Source organism: Anneissia japonica, unplaced genomic scaffold (genome assembly GCF_011630105.1).
Source record: "Anneissia japonica isolate Jap-2015-1 unplaced genomic scaffold, ASM1163010v1 scaffold3867_len840240_cov202, whole genome shotgun sequence".
NCBI classification, from domain to species: domain Eukaryota; kingdom Metazoa; phylum Echinodermata; class Crinoidea; order Comatulida; family Comatulidae; genus Anneissia; species Anneissia japonica.
Genome location: NW_022715965.1, coordinates 659,999 through 667,766, shown reverse-complemented (window position 1 = coordinate 667,766; position 7,768 = coordinate 659,999). Strand labels below are relative to the sequence as shown.

The following is a 7,768-nucleotide window of genomic DNA, read 5'->3' as shown; positions in this document are numbered from 1 at the left end:
GTGTATATGTATATATATGTATATATAGGCCTATATATATATAAATTAACACTGTTAAATTATAAATGAATCATTAAAGAAAGGTAAATACTGTACAGTGTTCGATTAAAGGACATAATACATCGTGTAGCATAGCTCTCAACGAATGTTGTCCTATATAATTTAATGAATAAATAAATTGTTTAATAAAATTCCTCCGACGGGGTTCGGACCTGCGACCTCTCGCTGTCAAGGCGAGCCTCATAGCCATTAGACCTCAGAGGCTTCATAGTTAAATAGATTCAAATGACCGTAAGATACACTCTATTACACAATAGGTACAGCTGGAAACAAATAGTAGCATATTATAATATAAATCAAGATAGCCCTTAACACTGTATTATTATATATAAATCATCAAAGAAAGGTAAATACAGTGTTTCAATAAAGGACATGACAATACATCGTGTAGCACAGCTCTCAACAAATGTTGTCCTATAAATAAATAAAATATTTATTTATAGGACAACATTTGTTGAGAGCTATGTCACACGATGTATTTTCATGTACGACGACATTCGTTGAGAGCTGGTCGATGATTATCATGTAGGACAGCATTCGTTGAGAGCTATGCTACACGACGTATTATTCATGTCCTTAATAAGCGTTGACAAAGACTATGGAGTAGCCGAAATATTCGCCAAATAAATTTTAGTGTTTATAAAGTCAACATCGTACGATATTTGAGTTTCATTATCGTTACGCTGGCGGCCGCTATATTATATTCTAGGTGTGGGTGTGTGGGTATGTGTGTGTTCTTATACACGGGGGGGGGGGTGTGTGTGTGCGTGTGGGTGGGTGTGTGTGTGTGTGTGTGTTTCGAAACATATAATATTATATTACTGCGTAACGGGAATGAAAATTCAGATGCGTAGAGTGTTGACTTTACACCGAATTTCGAATAATCTGCTTGACCAGAAGTAGTCGAAATATTCGTGGGGTACGTCAGGTCTGTGCAAATTAATACAAATTTCTGAAATTACCATGAAATATAATTATTCTTTTGAAAGGGCTGTTGAAAAATCCTAAAAATGCAAATATTTCAAACATTCTTTTTTATTTGCTTGGTAGTCAATTCCACAGGCTAGGTAGTGAATATTTCTCTTTTCGTGCATTAGGTCCTTTAATATAACATTGTAAATTCGTCACGAAATTGTCATGAATTCAACGTAACTGTGTCTTAGTAGCTCTCTATAACTAGTATATTATGATATTCGCCGCAATCTCCTTATTTCATAATTACTATTTTCTTCTGTCATTATGAGTTTCCGTACTTGACTAGGGATTTCCAGTTCATTAGACATTTCAGAAGCTCAGCTGCGTCTTCATGTCAAATTCTTAATGTTATACTGTAGGCCTACAGTCTGTAATAAATTATGCAGCTATTATTATTGTTATTATTATTAATATTAATATTATTATTATTATTATCATTACTGTTATTATTATTATTATTATTATTATTATTATCATTGTTATTATTATTATTATTATTATTATTATTATTATTATTATTATTATTATTATTATTATTATTATTATTATATTACTCACCCTATGAATCCGTCCATAAACATTATAGTTGTTTCATTTTTTTCCTTTTTAGTATGCGCCAACAAACCGCCTTAGAGAGAACATAAGCTGTCCAGGCCATTATTATCACAGCTCCCAAATCTTGAATATGATACAAATATTAAGCGACATTTTCGCTCTTGAGTATAAAGACAAATTAACTTGTAAGGAAATATGGTAAATATTGCCTGCCGTAATCTAAAATGCATATTATTTGTATTATATCCTATTGCATAAATATTTATTGAACATCATTATAATGTCTTCGAATAATTTCATTATGATTTTTTTGTTAATAATATTCCTAAAATAAAAACATGTCTAGTACCCAGATTTTCGGCCTGTAAAAGATCCATTTGACAGTGGAACGAAACGTAGCAGTACAATATACTTGCTTGGTTTTATTCTAGGAATATTACTATTAATGGTACCAATCATAATAAGGGTACTTTGAAGAAAATGTAAAAAAAAAAGGTTTGTTTGTAATAATTTTTTCCGTATGTTTCTTAAATTGCCACTGCAAAACATCAGGCTTAATTTATTAATGTTTGCCTGTAGTGGATTATTATTTCTCTCTTTTGGATTATCCGTATATACCATACTGTGTTATAAATCTCTATGAATCGACGTCACACCTCATAGTTCGATTATTGTTTTGTGTTAAGAATTATATATAAACTTAGCAACAGCAAAGATATTCTCAAGAATGTGTTATTATTTTTAAGTTAGCTATCCGTGCTTCTTCTCTTTTTATATCTAAAGTTTTATTTGTTTTTTTTTTTTTTTTTTTTTATATAAAGTTTTTTTTGTTTTTTTTTTTTTTTTTTTTTTGTATTGAATTATATATTTTAGCATATAGTTTTATATAATAATAATATATGCACTATTTAATTGTTTATCAGTGTGTTATGAATAATGTATTGACTTAGCAACAGGGAATATATTGTCGGAGATGTGCTATTATTTTTAAGTTCTATATAGCTTCTTCAATCTAGCGTATTAACATATTATATTTTATCATGTAAATGTACTATATACTTGTTTTTTTTTATTTTACTTTATGATTATGCTCTTTGTATTTGTATAACAACTTTTTTTTTTTTACAACGGTGAAAATCCAATAAAATGTCTTACTCGTGCATTAAAGTTTGTCCTGACTATGACGTTGTTTCGACAAAATCTGTTAAATGCCCATATATGGTCATGATGTGAATAATAAAATACTATGAAATGAAGTCTCTTTTGGATTTGTGCAAGTTTACTTCTAAAAGTAAAACAAGAATTTAAAAAAGAGGCAGCATGCAAAGGTGTGAGAGAGATGTAAACGCGTTTTCCGATAAAAAAATTAGATTAGATTAAAAAACGTCCACGTGGCAGTTTCCTTTGAATATTTACTATTTTTTCGCAAATAGGTCTAATCATAATAAGAAATTACCGTAGTTAATAATAACAATTAGGCAGAATCCTATAATTTGGATTCGATGGACATACAGGAACATGTGTTGAGGAAACCATGTTCAAATGGCCTTGTATCAGACTATCTGCGTCCTGTAACCAAAAAAAAATATATATATATGTTTTTAAGAATACAAATCTCATCCACTCTTTGTCATTCAATAGAGGATACGGTATTAGTTAAAAAGGTCATTTAATGGTTGTTGGAGTAAAATATAGGCTTATGGGATAAACGTTTAATAAGCATATTATGTCTTGCTGTCTACGTGAGGTTCAAACACTGAACTTATTACCTTTAAAAAAAACTATAGTAAGTGACCTGAATTCAGTGAAAATAGTTATGTATCTAAAGAATACGTATTTTAGACGACATATTCTTCTTCTTTACCTTAGAAGACATTATGTCTAGCTGTCTACGTGAGGTTTAGACCATAAAATTATTACGTATTATTATCAAAGAATATAGTAGCATAACCTGGGTTAACTTAAATAGTAATGTATGTATCTAAAAGGGTACGTATTTATAACGACCTATTCTTCGGATTTTCTACCTTACAAACTTAATTCTCTCTTTTAGACTAGCTCTAACAAACACAGACGAATTTTAAACGTCATTTCTTCTTCGGAGTTTTTATCTTGGTGAACTTATTTCTCTCTTTCAGACTAGCTCTAACAAACACAGACCTGTATATCTCTGATTAACGCATACATATGTTTTGCTGTCTACGTGCGGTTCAGACCGTGAACTTATGATCCAAAGGAAAAAACTTTACATGCGACCTGGATTCAGTGACCATATGGTATCTAAATAAGAAATAATATGTAATTCAGCTTGGTGAACGTCTTTTTTTTGTATATTCCCTCTTTCAGACTACATGCTCCAACCAAAACAAATGCGTTATAATTAATCCTGTCCTTTACTGTGCCAAACTATTGACTATGTTATTCCTTTTAGGCACATGGGATGGCCAAGGGTTACCATTAGCATATTAATCACTGTCCTATTAGACAGGTGGCAATCCCTTCAGATGACGAACATAATATACACATGACATGCTTTACACAAACTACATCTCATAACGATGCTTATGGAGTGGAGTTGTTTTATTGTGAGAAAAAATCCTGGAATCTGACGTGATTTGAACCCAAGACCATGGGATTGGAAGGCGAGCATATAACCACCAATCTATTCAACCACAATCTTAAGAAAACTGCCCTTTTCTGGGGCCCACAAAAGGAGTAAAAACATAATCGGTATTTTCAGGGTCCTTATCACCTACCGTTATGTAAGAATCAGCAGGAAAACGACTACACTTTTTTTTTTTATAAGAACACATTTTATAAAAAACAATGAGACTGATTGCTTAGAAATTACAAACAAATTGAGGCTGAGGAAAATGTTTAATGAGGTTTAAAACAAAATAGAAAACCGATTAATCTTATCTGTACCTTATTTGCAGTAGGTGCGACTATGTAATACCCTCTATGATACAGTATACAGTACCGTAATACGCAGTATACCGACTGTACAATTATGATTTTCTAGTCTGAAAAGAGTAAAATTAGAACAAAATAAGAACATTTTGAGCCTGAAATCGGCCAAAAAAAATAAAAATAAAAATTTAAATAAGTTTAAAATAAGAACACTGAGCCTGGGCAAATTTTACTGGTTCTTATCAAAAAATAAAGTGTACGTGAAAAATTGGCCAATTTTTGCAAAAACGTAAGGAGGTGAGGGATCGCCATCCACATAACATTTTCAAAAGAGTACAAAACATACTATAGCTTGAGTGGGGTGGGGTTGTTGTATTCTGTGGCACCTACGGATCATACGAATGTGTTCTTGTGCCTACTGAACCTACGATTGGAAGAATCAGCAAACAAAAACAAGAAAAAAAAAAACAAAAAAAAAACAAAACAAAAAAAGCGAGGCGGAAAATAGCCCAGTTTTGGAGGGGAAAAAACCTCCGCACTGTTTTTGTCGAAATTGGACAAATTTGACTCTACCATTTTGTGTTCTGTGGCACCCACGGATCACAAAACACTATCCATGATTGTAAATGCCACTTAAAGCTTACTTTAAAACGCTATGTTGTTTATGTTAACGTTTTAACCTACGGTCGCACACCTCAGTTCCCAAAATACAATTACAGTATTGGAGTTGATTATAGGAAGTAGCACTTCAGAAATAATTGAATCCATAAAAACCTTAACAGGATAATCATACATTAATTGTTAAGACGAATTAAAGGAAATAATGAATAAGTGTTTTGTGTCACTGAAGGTTTGTGGTTCAACTGGGATGGGTAGTCAGATTTTAATCATGTGTGGCTGACCTAATTTACTGTATTAATGCAACATTTCCCCTAAAACCAAGAGTGCGGTACACTTAAAAATGTAAATTAAATACTGTCAGTAACCAATATATAGGACAACAAACAACATTATTTTTTAGCGAGTTTATACAATAATATAGTCCTGCATAAGTTTTTTTGTTTTTTTTAAATGTTGAAATACACCATGGAAAAAGCGTGCATTTTACTTAATAAAATATAACCAACAATGTTTGGGCCTACCAAACTTCTAAATATAGAACACTTTGTCATGTAGCTTCAGCTACATAGATTTATACTTCCTTAAATCATAAGGAAGTTCACTCTTAAAATGTTTAGCATAGATAGTACAGAGATTATAAATCTCCTATATCCGAATTCCAATAAATATCAGTCTATTATGACCACAACATAAGGAAGTCCACTCTTTTAATGTTTAGCAGAGAGTTAGAATTTTGATGTTTTATCAATATTATATAACACGTCATATTATATATCCAAATTACAAGAAATTACATTTTATGCACGCACCGACGTGGAAAATTTAACCTAATAATTTTAATATGTACATGATTTATGTTTGTTTGTTGACTGATCTTGGATATTACAGTCTAAAATTTATATTATGACCACAATTGGTAAGTCATAGTCGTATATACTCTTATAAGGATGAAGAATAATGCAATTTTTCCAATAATTGTATTCTGACCAAAACTGAATTTGGTATGTGCTTCCATTAGCTAGGAAATTAATTTAAATATGCATAATTATCTTCTGTGATTGGTTGATTGCCAACTTTTCAATGCTGGTGGATATAATGCTCTCTTCCAATTTGTCCTGCTTTGTTGGATGTATATATTGCGTAGCTCTCATAACAATTTCATATTTCTAAACATTGTTTGGGGCCCTAATCAATTCACATAAGAGATTACATAAACAGAATGTTCCTAAGCCAAATACCTCATAAAAATTTTGGAATCATGGCAGGATAGATCACTGTTTAAAACGTAAACAATTTTAGATTTTGTGTTTTTAAATCACAGAAAATCAATAATTTTATATTCAATACATTATAGACCAGTAGTTAAAACCTGGGGTCCGCGGAGGCCAGTTTATACTTGCAACGATAACGATAAAAAGCTAAAAAGCAATTGTTCATATAAAAAATAAAAGAAATAAGATAGGTTTTACGCTAGGACGATTCGATAACGATTTATCGTGTATACGATAACAGAATATTTCAAATGACGTCATTTCATAAAAAAACGATAAAATCGTTGTTACTACTATGATTTTAACGTTTTAACATAAATTATTTCCCCCTCCGCCGTAAAAGTAATACCGGTAATTGGGAAGCGAAAAATAAGAAGTATAAACAAATAATTGTTTTGTTATTTTGTTTATGTATATATATATATATATCTGATATATATATATATATATATATATATATATATATATATATATATATACAGGCAATTAGGCCTAATACAACCTAGACAATAAGTACAGTATTAACTTCCATTAATGATCCTTATTCTGTCCCCGAAACCTAGACTTGGAAATAACTAGAATCCAATTCAATCCAATCCAATCAGGTCATTTATAAAGCGCCTTTCTTTGCAGACACGAAGCGCAGAATGCAGTCCGAAGAGAGATAGTTGTTGTCCCCTTAAATCACTTTTCCTCATTTCGTGGCTGAAAAGTGTCCTTTAATACTCATAGGGGTGTCTTAAAGGAGGGGTTCTAATGAAGAATACCATTTCTAGACTTCCTTCAGGTGGCATATTATTTAAGGACCAATGCAATTTGAAAAATGGACTGGGGGAATTTTTGCGAATAATGGCATCAGCTCTCCCCAGAGGAGCCCCCCATCCCCACGACTGGCGTCACCCCTGTGGTTCGATACAAAAAATGTTATGAATCTTCAAAAGTTCAAACGCTATTTCAAGCCTGGTTTCCTATTCGCTACACTGTCGCTACAGCGTTGCCAGTGCGTAGCAGTAGTCAACGACGTAGTCGGGAAACTCCTGGATTCGACCGACCAATCAATCAGCATCACCGAAAGCTTTCGGCGATAGCGTGTAGCGACTGTATGGAAACCAAGTATTGTATTATGAAATATTTTTGTTGAGGGCAGCAAACGGAAAATATTGCATCTCAAAAAATACACCAATTAATTAAGAATGGCAAATAATAATGAGAAGATATAAAGCATAATATTGATTACTGTGGACAAAAAAACAGAATTATCATAAATTACTTGATTACGACTGATTAATGCTTAGAATAAATTTAAATTACTGTACTCTATCAACACATTATATATATAAATATATATATATATATATATATATATATATATAAAT

General features: G+C 31.6%; 2 long non-coding RNA genes across 4 annotated transcripts in view; both read left to right on the top strand.

Annotated features, from left to right (window-relative positions):
- LOC117109475 overlaps window positions 1-2,372 on the top strand; it is an 8,373-nt gene extending 6,001 nt beyond the window's left edge. For all 3 annotated transcript variants that reach the window (XR_004445529.1, XR_004445530.1, XR_004445528.1), the window contains exon 3: window positions 1,646-2,372. This is a non-coding gene — a long non-coding RNA (uncharacterized LOC117109475). The remainder of the gene's footprint in view (window positions 1-1,645) is intronic.
- Window positions 2,373-2,835: 463 nt separating this feature from the next.
- Window positions 2,836-7,768, top strand: part of LOC117109497 — a 14,661-nt gene continuing 9,728 nt past the window's right edge. Inside the window, exon 1 of the long non-coding RNA XR_004445531.1 lies at window positions 2,836-2,846. This is a non-coding gene — a long non-coding RNA (uncharacterized LOC117109497). The remainder of the gene's footprint in view (window positions 2,847-7,768) is intronic.